Source organism: Macaca mulatta, chromosome 9, assembly GCF_049350105.2.
Source record: "Macaca mulatta isolate MMU2019108-1 chromosome 9, T2T-MMU8v2.0, whole genome shotgun sequence".
In the NCBI taxonomy this organism is placed as follows: Eukaryota; Metazoa; Chordata; class Mammalia; order Primates; family Cercopithecidae; genus Macaca; species Macaca mulatta.
In genome coordinates, this window is record NC_133414.1 from 54,432,092 (window position 1) to 54,448,693 (window position 16,602).

The 16,602-nt window shown below is 39.9% G+C and overlaps 1 long non-coding RNA gene across 1 annotated transcript in view; it reads left to right on the forward strand.

Moving 5' to 3' along the window:
* The first annotated feature begins 9,122 nt into the window (after positions 1-9,122).
* LOC144331110 (uncharacterized) overlaps positions 9,123-16,602 on the forward strand; it is a 31,186-nt gene continuing 23,706 nt past the window's right edge. Inside the window, exon 1 of the long non-coding RNA XR_013398025.1 lies at positions 9,123-9,370. This is a non-coding gene — a long non-coding RNA (uncharacterized LOC144331110). The remainder of the gene's footprint in view (positions 9,371-16,602) is intronic.

The following is a 16,602-nucleotide window of genomic DNA, read 5'->3' on the forward strand; positions in this document are numbered from 1 at the left end:
GAATCTATATGTATTGTGAGAGAAAGACATTTCTCAAAAGTCAGAAGCATAGTGCTCTGAAGGAAGACCCCAGGCTCACCCCAAGACTTGAGGCAACAGAGCCCCCTGCTTTTAATGACATATTTGCACCTGGTTCTTTGTGGCTATGACCCATAACTGCCATTCCACCTTCCCCAGCCCTGCCCTGAGTCCAGTTTCTGCAAATAAAGCACCCCAAAAGCCACGGCCTCTTCTAATGAGACTTCCTTCATAAAAAATGCAACTGTGAGTCAAGACATAAACTCCCTCCAAGTTAGGTTAATTGTAAGCCCACATAGTAGACACAGGATGTTGTTTATCCTCAGTAGAAGGATGTCTTAACTAAATTCCACCCCTCTGGTCACCACAAATTTTGAGCATCTGAAACTATTTGATCAAACAACTCTTCTCCATGAAAGAGATTTCTGCTCTTCTTCCCTGAAAGTTATTTGTCCTCACCTGGCCCCTGTGAGCAATTTCCATCCTTTTGCCCCTACCCCCACCCCTATCCAAGACCACCTTCCCGCTAGAAATGGAGCTCCAACCAACAGCGTTTGCATCCCTAGTGCTGAGAATGTTGACAGTGCTCAGCCAGTGGCTGGTCGGGTGGCTGATCCTTAGAGCATAAATCACTTCTACGGAATGAAAACCCTTTTCTTCTTTCTGAAGTCATTTTCATTCTTGCCACCAACCCTCCTAATTCTGGTCTTTACTAGTCTCTATGCAGAATCATCAGGTGTGGGCTATATAGAAAATCACTCCTTGCTAACCCACCAATGCTATCAGACACAGAGTAAGTGCAGGGGGCCCAGAAGGGGGAGTGACAAATTTCTCTTCTAACAGTTATTATCCAACAACAAGGAAGTGAATACTCTGAAGCCAACATAAATAAATGAATAAATACATAAATAAGTAACAAGTACCATGCTTAGCTTAGAAAAATTAAGCCCTTTATGACAAAAATCCTTTACCAGAAAGCCTTGCATAATATATTTGTGTTTCCCTTTGCTCTTCTTCTCATTTTCTTAATATAAATGACCAAAGGCAGCAGAGAGGAGATATCATTCACTGTACTAAAGTAGGAATCTAGTGAGAAATTCATTTCCAAAAGCTCTTAACTTATATCCAGAACATATTCACAGGCCAGGCCTGATGGCTCATGCCTCTAATCCCAGCACCTTAGGGAGTTGAGAAGGGAGGATCCCTTGAGGCCAGGAATTTGAGACGAGCCTGGGCTACATTAGAGAGACACCATCTCTACAAAAAAATTTTAAAAATTAGCTGAGCATGGTGGCATGTGCCTGTAATCTCAGCTACTTAGGAGGCTGAGGTGGGAGGATCTTTTGAGCCCAGGAGTTCAAGGCTACAGTGAGCTGTGATTGTGCCACTGCACTCCAGCCCAGGCAACAAAGCAAGACCCTGTCTCTTAAAAAAATTATATTTGATTATCTGACAAGGATGACTCAATAATTGTACTCAAGCAGTAGGGCTAACTTGTGAGGGATGGGATCAATGTCGCCAAGGTCTTCTCCCTTCTCACAGTCTTCTAGGGAGTTACTATTTAACATCTCTTGTGGAAATGCAGTTATAACTGAGGAATACATAGGAGCTCTGTAAATGGAATGTTACCAGGTCAACCATAAGAACTCCCATCTCTGAGAAAATAAAATCCTCTGTGCCCTCATTGTGTCACTGTTATTGGCTGAAACAATAAAAGTAAAATAGTAATCGTGGCTGTGTGGACAGTGATTAAAAAAAGGCTCATCAGTGAAACAAATATGTGATTGAATGTTGGCTCCACTTATCAGAGCCTCAGTTTTCTGAGCTGGAAACTGGGATAATACATTATTTTCCTCAAAGGGTCACTGTGATGATAAAAGAACACATTGTGGCCCAGTGTGGTGGTGCACATCTGCAACGGCAGCTACTCAGGAGGCTGAGGCAGGAGGATCACTTGAGCCCAGGGGTTCGAGACCAACCTGGGAAACATAGCAAGAGCCTGTCTCTTGAAACAAAAAACATACACATAGACACAACAATGGGAAAAACAAACACTGGGGATTCTAAAAAGAGGAAAGAAAAGAGAGGGGCAAGGGTTGAAAAACTACCTATCGGGTATTATGTTCACTGTGTGGGTGATGGGATCAATAGAAGCCCAAACCTCACATTGTACAATATACCCATGTAACAAACCTGCACACATACCCTGTGAATCTAAAATAGAAAATAAAATAATAAAGGTTTTTCAAATAATAACAATAAATATTGTAAATAATAAAGAATACACTGTACACCTAGCACAAGTCCTGACACCTAGTGAGTATTTATACGTGATTTACTACTTTTGCAGTTTTACAAAGAACTTGCACTTACACTGTTCTAGTTGGGAGACAAATGAGGAAATTATTTTACAAATTAAAATAAAAATGAGATCAGATAGAAGAGCTGACCTACATTTGATCGCACAGGTATCACATGAAACAGGTGAGGTAGACATTATATTTTTGCAATTTGACAAATGAGAAACCAAGTTAGGAAGGGAGGTTTGCTAAGGGAGACACAGCTGGTTAGGGAGCAGCGCAGCACTTTCAGCCAGGCCTGCAGGCTCTTAATCTCATTCTCCTTCCACTAAACCAGCCAACACCTCTGAAAGAAGAAACAAACTCTTCGTTAAACCACATGGAATCAAATATTTTCATTAGTTACCCATGCTCTAAAAATGTTAAAAAATTAACTGTTTTCAATCTGCAAAAGGGTGCTTCCAGCAAATCATTTCAAGGGCAGTCAACCTTCCACAACTTTTTAAAGGACAATTTATAAACAAAGGCAAGGAAAGATAAGCTATCTCATAAAAATGTGTTACGCAAGGTTTCACCTAATCTCTGGCTATCACTTTGCAGACCCTGAAGTTGTGTTGGAGGCGTGGGAGAGGTGTGCACAGACGGTGGTGTGCATTCAGGTGACCACTTGCTCAGGAGCCACCTGGGTTGGAGGAGCAGCCTGTCCCCAGGCAGGACCCCTGGGGACAGACTACCCACTCAGGTGCCCCCGATAACCATTATCAGAGGTGCGTGATTCAGTGGTGGGTTTTCACTCTGGCTATCAATTTGACTCAGACTGATTCCTTTCCAATATGTGCCTTTAAATATTCTTCCCTGTTTCTACCCTCTTTCTGCCTTTTATTTTCCTTCCTAGATGAAAAAAAATCAGAATTATTTGTAAACACAATGAAGGGAGATACAAGTCACTTTAAGAAAAATAATTATTATCTCTCTTAGGGAAAAATGCACAACAGTATAGAATCTCTCAAAATCATTTTTCCATGCTGGTGCTAATCATTATTCTCTTCATATTCCCTTGTCTCCTGTTGCAGCCTGTGGTGGTGTGTTCTGTTTCTTTTCTGGAATCATCAAGAGTCCTGCCTATTCGTACTCAGACTACCCAAACAATATGCACTGTCTGTATACCATCACCATTAGTGACGACAAAGTTATCAAGCTCAAGTACGTAAGACAAATTGGCTTTCTTAAGAAAATCCTCTCAGCATTATTTACAGAAGAGCCATTCCTTTATTGTTGGAGAGCACTGATTCTCATTGGCAGTCTGGACGGAAATCTACACAGAGGAGTGAGGTTCCTAGATGATAGTTCAGCCTGGGAAATGACACTCCCCCTCTCCACACAAGCCTGTAGTAACTAAGGGTGAAAAACAAGCACTCACCAGTTAAAACAGTCATTGTAGTTTCCCAGCACTTGTGAAGGAGCATCATAGAATGGATTGTCAAGGTATAAACCCCTCTTGAAATCAAAGCAGAGAGGAAGGGCAAGAGAAAGCGGTTGCCATTTGTTGAATATTTATCATACACAAAGAACTTTGATTCACACTTGCAATAATTGTCTCATTTTATTCTTAAAACAGTCATATGAGGTATATATAGATTATAGATTGGGAATTGTATAGATTATTCCGATTTCACTGATGAGGAAACTAAGGCTCAGAAGGGTCCAATTGCTTTCCGAAAGTAACACACACATAAAGAGTCAAAATCTGAATTCCTGCCAGGCTTCCTCCGAACACCAGGTCCTCAGTGTTTACCGAAACTGTCCTCAAATGACACATTTTCTTCTTTTTTATTATTTATTTATTTATTTATTTATTTTGAGACAAAGTCTCACTTTGTGACCCAGGCTGGAGTGCATGTTAGTCAGGCTAACATGTCAAGTGATCTTGACTTCAAGTGATCCGCCCGCCTCAGCCTCCCAAAGTGCTAGGATTATAAGCGTGAGCCACCACGCCAGGCCTCCAAGGATACATTTTCTAACTACTTAAGATATCTATTTTTATTCCTGTATCAGACCACCTCTAAACTGATGCTATAAGAGATGGCTTGCGTCCTTGGTCAATTTTCTCCCCAGTCTTACCTATTCCCAACAAGACTGATGAGGGTAATGCAACCTCCCATTCTCCAGAATGATAAAGTTCAAGACTGTTTTCTCCCGACAGCCTGTTTCAGTGGTGTACGGCATGTGGTGGGAAACTCTGAAAGGTAATATAGTTCATGGCCATATAGGACTTTGCATATAGAAGCCTGATGGGCTAAGACCACACCTACCTACCTCCCCTCTATTTGTCTGTTATCATTTTCTGCCCTAAAGATCCTGTACTCCCTGCAGTTTACTTCCAAAGACCTCATGTATCAGTTGGCTCTCAAACTGAAAGACATCTCTCATCAAGCCTGATTTGGTTCCTGTATCAGGCAGTAAGTGTTCTATAGGCTGGACCTCAAAGAAAACTGCAGCTCCCACCAGGACTATTTGTAGGAAAACAGAGCGTCCTTTAGGTCCTGGGGACAAAAGAACAAAAACTGTCAGATGGCCAGGAGCAGGAGGCCTGTGAAGTACACCTGCCCAGGCGTGGAAGCGTAAGGGTGAGGTGTTTGCTGCTGTGACTCACTATCTGTTTCTTATATGTGTAGGATTATTGCCTCGTTCTGTTCAGATTGCTTTAACAAAATACCATAAACTGGGTGGCTTATAAACAACAGAAAGCTGCAAAAGTCCAAGGTCAAGACAGATTCGATGCCTGGTGAGCTCCTGTTTTCTGGCTCATAGAAGGCAATTTCTTGCTGTGTCTTCATGAGATGGAAGGGATAAGGGCTCTCTCTCGGGCCTCTTTTGTAAAGTTCTAATCCCATTTGTGAGGGCTCCTCCCCCATGACCTAATCACCTCCCAAAGGCCCCACCTCTTAATACCATTAGCTTAGGGAACATATAAATTTAGGGGAACACAAACATTCCCACCATGGTATACACACCAACTCATACAGGTATGTTATATATTCTCTCTCTTTCTGTCTCTCTCTCTCTCTATATGTGTGTGTGTGTATATATATATAATCTAAATATATTTTTTCAGTTTTCAGCCTGGATCCTAGAGCTCACCATAATCAAATTTATGTCTGCATGTTTATTTTATTTTATTTTACTGATTTATTTATTTGAGACAAGGTCTCACTCTGTCACCCAGGCTGGAGTTCAGTGGCGTGATCTTGCCTCATTGCAACCTCCGCCTCTCGGGTTCAAGCGATCCTCCCACCTTAGCCTCCCGAGTAGCTGGGACTACAGGTGTGTGCCACCAGCCTGGCTGATTTTTTTTGTATACGTATGTTTGGTAGAGATGGGGCTTTGCCGTGTTGGCCAGGCTGGTCTTGGACGCCTGACCTCAAGTGATCCACCTGCCTTGGCCTCCCAAAGTGCTGGGATTACGGGTGTGAGCCACTGCACCCAGCCTACATCTGCAGGTTTAGAGAATTATTTATTGTGAACTAAGAGCCTACATTCTATGAAACAAATAAGATTCCAGGTGTGGTAGAAGATGCAGATATTAATAAAAGGCTCTCAAAGATTCTGGCTACACAAATTTTTCTGTCAATGGGCTTTTTCAGATCTCTTCTGTGCTCTCCTAGGAAAATTATGTAAAATAAAAAGCCAAAGCAGATTTAAGTCCTCTCAGAAACTGAGATTTTATCTTTCTTTGTGGATTCTTATTGTGGAAAATAAATATGTTTTCTGTTGAGAATTAAAATGAATGCAGTGTTGTTGGAAATTATCTAGCTATTGTTCTTCTCTAATCTTTTACAATAACATTAAATATTACATGTGGTAAAAGAAAATCAATAATTTTTTCACCTCCTTCCTTATCATCAGTTTGAAAACCTTCAACCAACCAAAACCTTTTAGAAAAAAAATTAACATTTTTTTTTCTCAAGGCTATTAAAAGGAAGCATTTATTATATATTTTCTTTTTAGTGTGTGCTGTTGGTGTGTTTATATGCATTGTGAAAATCCAAGAGGGAATACAGTAGGCTACATTTCTTAAATGTATTTCATTACAGTACTTATGCTTGATCTTATGGACCTAGTGTTTCAAGGAGCACACTTTAGTAATAAACGTAATTGAATGAAACTAAACCAGAAGATGATATGAAGAGAACATATCTGAGAAATAGGCCATCACAAATGAATTTAATCATTATCAATACACAATATTCTATGGTTTACAAAAAGACCCCGCATGGGGGCGATGATTTAGGAAGTTACTGTCCATCTTGTTAAATTTATAAAATGATGAATATTACAAAATAATATGACTAGTTTTTAACTAACATATGAAAACTTCTATATCCAAAAGAGTACTGCCTTTTTTGAAGTTGTCCCTTGTGATGGCTAAATACTCATCATCACTGGTCATCAGAGAAATGCAAATCAAAACCACAATGAGATACTATCTCACATCAGTTAGAATGATGATCATTAAAAAGTCAGGAAACAACAGATACTGGAGAGGATGTGGAGAAATAGGAATACTTTTACACTGTTGGTGGGAGTGTAAACTAGTTCAACCATTGTGGAAGACAGTGTAGCGATTCCTCAAGGATCTAGAACTATTTGACCCAGCGATCCCATTATTGGGTATATACCCAAAGGATTATAAACCATGCTACTATAAAGACACATGCACACGTATGTTTATTGTGGCACTATTCACAATAGCAAAGACTTGGAAACAACCAAATGTCCATCAATAATAGACTGGATTAAGAAAATGTGGCACATATACACCATGGAATACTATGCAGCCATAAAAATGGATGAGTTCATGTCCTTTGCAGCGACGTGGATTAAGCTGGAAACCATCATTCTGAGCAAACTATCACAAGGAGAGAAAACCAGACACTACATATTCTCACTCATAGGTGGGAATTGAACAATGAGATCACTTGGACACAGGCTGGGGAACATCACACACTGGGGCCTGTCATGGGGTGGGGGGATGGGGAAGGAGAGCATTAGGAGAAATACCTAATGCAAATGACGAGTTAATGGGTGCAGCAAACCAACACGGCACATGTATACATATGTAACAATTCTGCATGCCGTGCATATGTACCCTAGAACTTAAAGTATACTACTAATAATAAAAAGTCCAGATACTATTTCCAAGCATATTTTGACCAATCGTAGTATCATTACAATGAGTATTTAGCTATCTCAAGGGACAGCTTATTATATATTTTCAAAATTATTCCATATTATGGAATATTTATTAGAGCTACTGGCAAAAATAAATTGAAAAAGCAGGCTAGGCCTATTGACCCATGCCTGTAATCCCAGCACTTTGGAAGGCAGAGGCAGGCGGATCACCTGAGGTCAGGAGTTCAAGACCAGCCTAGCCAACATGGTGGAAAACCCATCTCTAACAAAAAAAAAATACAAAAACTAGCTGAGCGTAGTGGTACACACCTGTCATCCCAGCTGTTTTGGAGGCTGAGGCAAGAGAATTGCTTGAACCTGGGAGGTGAAGGTTGCAGTGAGCCAAGATTGTGCCACTACTCTGCGGCCCGGGCAATAGAGTAAGACTCCATCTCAAAAAAAAAAAAAAAAAAAAAGAGAGAGAGAGAGAGAAAAGGAAAAGCAGAAGAACCTACAAAAATGAGGACAAGATCACAAATAATTTAAACAAGTTTAAAAAATAAGCTATAATAAACCCACCATAAAACTCTAAAGTAAAACCATGTAGGAAGCCTTGCTTGTTCAGGAACTCTGGAAATTGTTATTTCAAATGATCAAGAATAAGGCCTAAATTAAACACTGTATAAGACAGAGAAAAGCATCTGTCAGGATAGGTTATGCATGGTAACAAACAACCCCATGGCACAGCAACTTAACTCAACAAGTTTATTTCTCATTTAAATGAGTATGTTCAGTGTGGCCTGGCATGGAAACTCTGCTCATCATGGTCATTCAACAACCCAGGCTGATGGAAGCTTCATTTTTACATTTGCTTCCATGATCATCACTGCAGTGGGAAGGCAATGTGGAAAAGCAAGTAGTCATTTGTAAAACTTCTTCCATAAAGTAATATGTCTCCCTCCTGCTTACATTTCTGTGGTCAAAGCAACTCCCAGCAGCCATTCCAAACCTCAAAGTGTGCACCTAGGGCAATCCTACCGGTGCTGGGGAGGCAGAGAGCTGGAACCATGTGCAGAAGAGTCAGTGACCACCACAGAGATCTTATATGGGAATTTCTTGTTTTTCACCTGACCTTAATAGAAACTCCATTTTAAAAGAGGGAAATGAGACTGTGAGAAGGAGAATGGAGCTATGATTCTAAAACCAGCATTTCTTCTATTATATTAGTGTGCTTTCCATAAGTTCTACTTCATCTCATAAAATAAAAAGGGAAGAGTAAATACCATATTTTTAATGAGGCCTAAAAACCTGAAGTGTTGCTGGGATAATAAGTATCAGTTCAACTTTTCAAAACTTGATCTCAGATGGACTTTAATATGCCATAGACTGTGAATTCCTTGAAGTCTTAAGACTGTATCTTACTCACCTTGACATCCCCAGCTGCTATCACAGTTTTTGGTGTATTGTAATTACTAAAAACAAATTTGGCGAAACTTTTGAACTGATCAGTAAGGTACTGTCTGATTTCTAATATTTCCTATCAAGTGAGGCTTGAATGCTCTGCTGTTAGTTTTTTCCTTGTCATTTTTTGCAATAGCTAAAGCTACAATTTAGTAGACGTCCAAATGGAAACATCAGTATTAACAAGGTACATTTCACAGGTTCAGAGATTTTGATGCGGTTCCTTCCACCTCCTGCTCCCATGACTACCTGGCAATTAATGATGGTGCCAATACCAGCGATCCCCTTCTTGGCAAATTATGTGGTTCCAAGCGCCCACCAAATATGAAGAGCCACAATAATAGTATGCTCCTGGTGTTCAAGACAGATTCGTTTCAAACAGCAAGAAGCTGGAAGATACCTTTTCGGCAGTCATTGGGGTAAGAATTCCGGATATGTAAATCTATTTTTCAGGACTGTTACCTTTCTGCTTTATTCATTTTTTCCCCACCTGACTATAATTGCTTTTCACTGAAGCTTAGAAGAATATGCCATGTAAAGGCTTGGTTTTAAAAATTATGTATGACATATTTTACTGTTGTAAAAAATCACTCAATAAAGGTACCTCTCCAGCATACAAAGACGAAGTCTTTCTACACAATCACACTCAGAAAAGACCCAAGACTCATTTTATCACCTATAGAAATGGTATAAGTTGAGCCTAAATGTAGACAAGGGCCAGGTCAAAAAAGAAAGCCCCATTGCCTATGCCAACTTTATCAGCTGGGCGCGGTGGCTCACGCCTGTAATCCCAGCACTTTGGGAGGCCAAGGCAGGTAGATCACCTGAGGTCAGGAGTTCAAGACCAGCCTGGCCAACATGGCAAAACCCCTTCTCTGCAAAAATACAAAAAGTAGCTGGGAAGGGTGTTGTGGCCTGTAACAACTGAGGCGGGAGGCTGAGGTGGGAGAATCACTCGAACCCAGGAGGTGGAGGTTGCAGTGAGCCGAGATCGTGCCATTGCACTCCAGCCTAGGGGACAGAGTGAGACTCCGTCTCAAAAAAAAAAAAAAAAAAAAAAAGGATAACTTTGGTAGCGTCGTGGAGGAAGGTGTGAAGAACCTATAACCTGGGAAGGAAGAAGCTTATGATAGAAATATTGATGGGAAATGTCAAAGCCTTGAACGAATACAGAGGGAAAACAGATAAAAGAAACGGCAGAAATCTGAGAGATGGAAGGTAGGATACATTGGAAGCACGGCGTTTGGACTCTGACGATATTTTAATGAGGATGTGTATTGAGGATGACTTTCTGTAGGTAATTTGTTGGATGGTGGTGCCTTAGGAGACTATGATTTAAGGGAGAAATGTTATATTTAATTTGGGGCATTTTAGGTTGGAAGACCTGTCTAAATAGAGCTGTTTAGTTGGAAGCTGATGCTTGAGAAGGAATTTGGGCTGGAGAGCGTGATGTAGGTGGAACAGGTTAAGTTGGGTGTGAGGATAAACTGAAAATACGCCCCAGATTACTCCCACTGAATATGAAAAATAAATTATGAACATCAAACACTGCATGTGAGAAATAAATGATCAACATCAAACACTGCATGTGAGAAATAAATTATCAACATCAAACACTGCATGTGAGAAATAATCACCCAGATCAAATTAAGTCAGAACTTGGAATAATTTAAAATCAGTGGCACAGTCTAAGATCATTAATATTCTACTCTGGAAAGTGTTTTGATCCTTTTCCATTTGAATATAGATGTGATTAATGTGCTAAAAATGCATAGCTCTCCAAACAAATCTCATACTCTGTAAAGACTCAGAGAAACCCAGGCAGCTTTCTGTAATAATAACCCTCATTCACTTTTCAAACTCTTTCTCTTTCTCCCATGGTGTGGATAAACTTCATTTCTCTGATGCAAAGCAGAATTTACCTTCAACTTCTTGATATTGGGCATATGAAATTTTTTATGCATTTCTTGAGGAAAGCAATTAGACATTGTGTTTTGAAGGCTTCCCAGTAAACCACACACCTCATGACAAATTGTATCAGGAAATCCCTTTGCCACTTTTCCTACTTAGCTGTCTCAACAGTAACTTGAAAGCAAGTCTCATGGGCAGTCAGAGAGCGTTGCCTTGATAGAATCGTGTAAGTGAAATAGCATACAAAAGACACAAGGCTATTTTGAAAGAAAAATTAATTTTCCTTTGGAGATTTTTTTTTTTTTTGCACAAAAAAAGGGATATATTCTTGCCTTTAGCACAGACTTTAGACCAAAGGGCGTATGTCTGCATTTGCTTTGCTACCTTTCAAGTTGTTTTTCTTTTTCCTAATATATTCTCACAAGAAAATGGTAATCACTGTGTTAACACTCTTCTCACTGCTGTCATCTGCATGAAGCTTCTCAAGTGAGCCAGGGTTCCCTAGCTTAATTAAATTACTGTGTCTTTCCGAGCCACAAAGAATACATTTTTAGACTTATTGTTATTTAACAGAAGGAAAAATCTTACACTGTCAGAAGCATTGTCTATGCATGAGTCATTGAACAATTACAGTCACTTACTGTTTTCCTCTGGCCACAGTTAGAGAAAAGGTTTAAGTGAAGAATGCAAAAATGGAACTCCTTGCCAGTGTTGTGTTACCCCTATATTTCATGAATATGATTGTTACCTCTTTTTCATCTGTATAGATGCCATCAGCCACTTGGAAATACTTAAGAAGTCATTGTAACTACTCTTTGATGGTAATGCTTAAGTGAAAAACCTGAGTATTATCATTTTGCCTTGCAGTGCTCTTACAAAGATTTCGAGATCACATTGACAAGTTTATTTATCATTCCGCATAACTTTTAGATTTTGTTTCATTTTAATTTTTGTTGTTTGTGGTGAGGAAAGGAGGAAGGAACAATAAGAATAGCTTTGATTATAGGGTTTATAGGGTCTTTTAGTTATAGATCTGGATGAAAACACTTAAACTTGGCTAATAAGGTGCCCCTTTCACCTCCAACTCATTTATGTAAAACAACTCTGCCTTTCCCCTAAAGAGAGGGAAAGTAACTTTGTGGACCAGATAGTGAATTTTCATTTACAAGACTGTTCAGCCTGGAAAACAATATCTTCACTTTGTAAATAATTGATGTGAAGAGGAGACCATGTTATTCTATGACGTTTCTGTTTTGATCTTAACTAAAACACTACGTAGGGTTTTGCAGATTTGCTATTTAGATTATACAGCTGACAATGCTTTATGTACATCTGCTTCCATTTTTCAGGAGTTGACAAAGAGACTGGCTTATATAATTATGTGACTATTAGGTTAATTTCATCTTGTGCATTTGTTATATTTGTATTGCTAGTGAGTCACAGCAAATTTGGGAGAACTATCCCTTAGTTGCTAATTACTAAATATGTAGTGAAATTGGGTCTCCTTTTTCCATGGAATTTCTGCCGCTGGAGGCCCATGTGCGTGGGATGTGAGGTAAGGAGAAAGCACATTTGGCAAGCAGGAGCTGATCTCTAACTGCAGTGGAAATGTGCCTGCTTGTTTCTCCCATGTGCTTCAACACGGTATGAATAATTGAATAAATGAATGGCTGACAACAAGCAAAATGATCACACTGGGCTGCAGCAATCTGTGAAACTCTGAAATAATCTGCAAACCTGAGCACTTTTCTTAACCAAGTTCATAGTTTGCATCAGATTGTCAATGGCTTCTATGATCCTATAAAGTTTAAAAAGCTGTTGGTTCTGTGGATTTGGCTAAGTAGGCGTGGCCTGTAGGCAGAACAGATACTTTTAAGTGCCTTTTGTTCTGTTAACTTCTGCTAGATTAGTTGCTGCACCTTCCTTTACCAGTAGAGCCAGCTCCAGCCTTGACTCTGCTTATGTGTGTCCCGCACAAAGCACTTCACACTTGCAAACGTGTTTTTAACCATCAGAGACTCCATGTTCTTCTTCCCAAATGGGTCTCTTACCAGAGAGTTGCTCAGTCTATTCGCAATATGCTCATCACACTACACACCAAACTTCTTCTACACGTAGGGTTAGATTAGGGGCTTTCAGTGAACTTATTTATTTACTGTGCAGTACATTCGTTGTCTCACTTTTTTTCTAAAATGATGTATTCTATAACACTTCAGCGAAACTTCAGTGTAAAAATAGAACTTGGCTCTACTAGATGTGAGGTCTGCAGGTATCTCAATTAGTGAGTTGTCAAGAAGGCAGTGAGGAGTGCCCCCTGCAGGACAGCACAGGAGGACAGATGAGGAAGATGCACCCTCAGGGACAAGCCAGGTCAGTGGCTGGACTCAAAGCTCCCAGGCAGTCCCTGTTGCCCAGAGCACATGTGCTGCCGAGGAGGGCCACTGTCTGTCTTCCTCCACCTTGGGTATTTGTCACGTGGAGGATAAGTCAGGTTCCATTAAGGTCGGACTCAGAGACCTTTACTAAGAGTTCAAGGCAAAAATATCCAAGCACATATGTAACAAGGACAGAATGAATTACAGTCCAACAAATGTAGAGATATGGCCAGATAGGCCAGGCACAGTGGCTCATGCCTGTAATGCTGGCACTTTGGGAGGCTGAGGCAGGCAGATCACTTGAGGTCAGGAGTTCGAGACCAGCCTGGCCAACATGGTGAAACTTCGTCTCTACTAAAAATAAAAAAAAATTAGCTGGGCATGGTGGCGCATGCTTGTAAACTCAGTTACTTGGGAGGCTGAGTCAGGAGAATCACTTGAACCCGGGAGACAGAGGTTGCAGTGACCCGAGGTTGCACCATTGCTCTCTAGCCTGGGGAACAAGAGCGAAACTCTGTCTCAAAAACAAAACAAAACAAAAAAAGTAATATGGCCAGATGGAAAGAGCTGATTGATGTCATTGCCTGGTGATATGGCTTTGGAAAAGATCTATAACACTTTGGAAATCAATTTTTATCCAAAAAACTGATCAATTTGAAATATTATAACCGTTTATCTTTTAAGAATGTGATGGGGATGAAGCAGATAATTTCTGGAAAGCACCTTAGCAGTCAGAGTGAAAGAATCTATGCATTAGAAAGTAATATTGAAGTCCCAAATTTTCAAGCCCCTCCCCCTGACCCTATTGCTAAGGTTAGGGGATGGCTGAGGGTGGGGTGGGCAGGGATCAACATTCTCAACAGGACCACATCATGCTACAATGATTTCTTGTTCATCCCTACCCACTTTGCAGTGACACCTAACCCTCAAATCCTAAAGTACATTTCATAACCTAAATCTGAAATCAAAAGCTACATTCTGATTAAATCCTCAGGCCTTGCAGAGGCCTGGTACATAATTTTTACTCCATCAATATTGTCCATATGAGTGATTTACAGAATAAATGGATAAATTGTGCCTACTTCAAAAATCATATTTTATAATGAGAAATAATAATATACCGCATAGTATACATCAGATTTTAATCTAGATTCAGCTCATTCTCAAAATTCAATCCTGGTTTATAAAACTGCTGCTTAAGCTCTACACAGGGAGGTAAATTGAATCACTTCCATCCTCAGAGAATTAGGAATACCAGATCACATTCAATATTTGGGTCATCTGTGTTTCTCACCTGTGGATTTTTGCCTGTTATCTTAAACATCTGGAAAATGCCTCTCAAACACGTTAAAAGAAGGCAGTGGGAGTGGCAGGAGGAAGTTGAAGGAGTTAAAAAAAAAAAGAAGGAAACAGAGAAGAAAGAAAGAAGGAGACAGAGAAAGCTGAAGAGGGTCTAGGGCCACAAAGATGGAAAATATGGTCACAACAAATAGAAAAAACCTAACAAGTACAATTCAGACTTCTGCTTGCAGCTATTTTTAATTTTCCTGGTTTTGATGTTAAATTTAAACTTTGTGAGGCATTCTAAAAATAGCTAACCAATACAAGAATAAACTTTTAAAAATTAAATGGCATTAAAAATATATGTGTATGTGTCTCTAGGTACCTGTCAGCAGCCTGACTGAAGCTGTCAGCTCACATTACTGTTAGAAGTACAAATGTAATAAAGAAGTTGAATTATAACTTGAATAATTCAATAAATCACTGATCAAATAACTCTCAGTTTAGTAATAATGGGGGTATTACTTGAAAGCAACCAAGGCATGTTATTTTTCTGGTTTCCTAATGTCATTTGCTCCCTTGATGAAGTCTGAGAATGAGATGAGCTGAAACTGTAAATCCATTCAAAGAAAAACCCAACTAAGCTTATTTCTGCCCTTTTAAAACCCTGTACCTTTCACTGGTGATTAGACTTCCCTTGGGGGATGATACCAAAGACAAGGTTATCTTCAGGTTATTCTTTGTGAGTTTTATGGGGAAAGCTTTTTTGCAGAGCTGAGAATGTGGGATCAGGATAAAGAAACCAACAAATACTTAGTTCACCAAAGCTTTACAAAAGCGAGTAGACAGGAGTTAAATACCAAATCAGCAAGAAGAAAGGAAAGGTTCTTAATAAATATATTTCAACACCGGAGTCTGTGCCCCCACCGATGACTAGATTGTCGTTCCTGGTCTTGAAGGGTGGGGCTGTCCTCGTGAAAATAAAACCAGATGGTATTGTGGAGACCAAACTAAGTAATAAAATTGAGTTAATGTTAAATTATAAGATAACATTTTGAAAAACATTGAAGGGAACAAGTGCTGGGAAGAAGCCCTTATTTTGTGTAATCTAAAACACAAGAAACGACCTAGTTTTATTGCAGGTAACTGGTTATTTTGGGTTAAATTACCCATAAATTTCCTATAATAATCATCATCCTTACTCAGATCAGCCTGGTTTTGATACAGTATTCCCAAGAAGGTAAAAGGTAAAAGCAAAATATATACAGTCAGCAATAAAAATTTTAAAAGATTCTTTTGTTATAAATGAATTGTTAGGAAATAAAATAGTGGGACTGTGTTCTCCTCATACTAATATATGGAAAGTCTGTTAACTTTATGTGGTAGCTGTACATTTTGCTTGCTCGCAAGTAAAGACTTGTCAGGAAATCCCAGGGCATCATGAAAATGATGGCCGGGCGCGGTGGCTCAAGCCTGTAATCCCAGCACTTTGGGAGGCCGAGACGGGTGGATCACGAGGTCAGGAGATCAAGACCATCCTGGCTAACATGGTGAAACCCCGTCTCTACTAAAAAGTACAAAAAACTAGCCGGGCGAGGTGGCGGGCGCCTGTAGTCCCAGCTACTCAGGAGGCTGAGGCAGGAGAATGGCGGGAACCCGGGAGGCGGAGCTTGCAGTGAGCTGAGATCTGGCCACTGCACCCCAGCCTGGGCGACAGAGCGAGACTCCGTCTCAAAAAAAAAAAAAAAAAAAAAAAAAAAAAAAGAAAATGACTGCCTGTCCTCAAGACTGTGCCCTACAAGATGTAGCATGAGCTGCTTGATGTATACTACTTCATCTAATCCTCAGAACTACCCCATGAGACAAGAATTACCCCATTTTACAACGGAAGAAATAACTTAAGAGATTAAGTAATTTGTCTATGGTCAAAGGGTTTGTAAGAGGTAAAGCCAAGCTTTGAACTAGGTTTGACAGTCCCCCAACTCATGATTTTCTTAATAAGCCTTCATTGCCTCTGTGGGAATTGATGAAAAATGCCCAGGGATGCTTTATTGTTTATTTTTTTGACATGGAGTCTTGCTCTG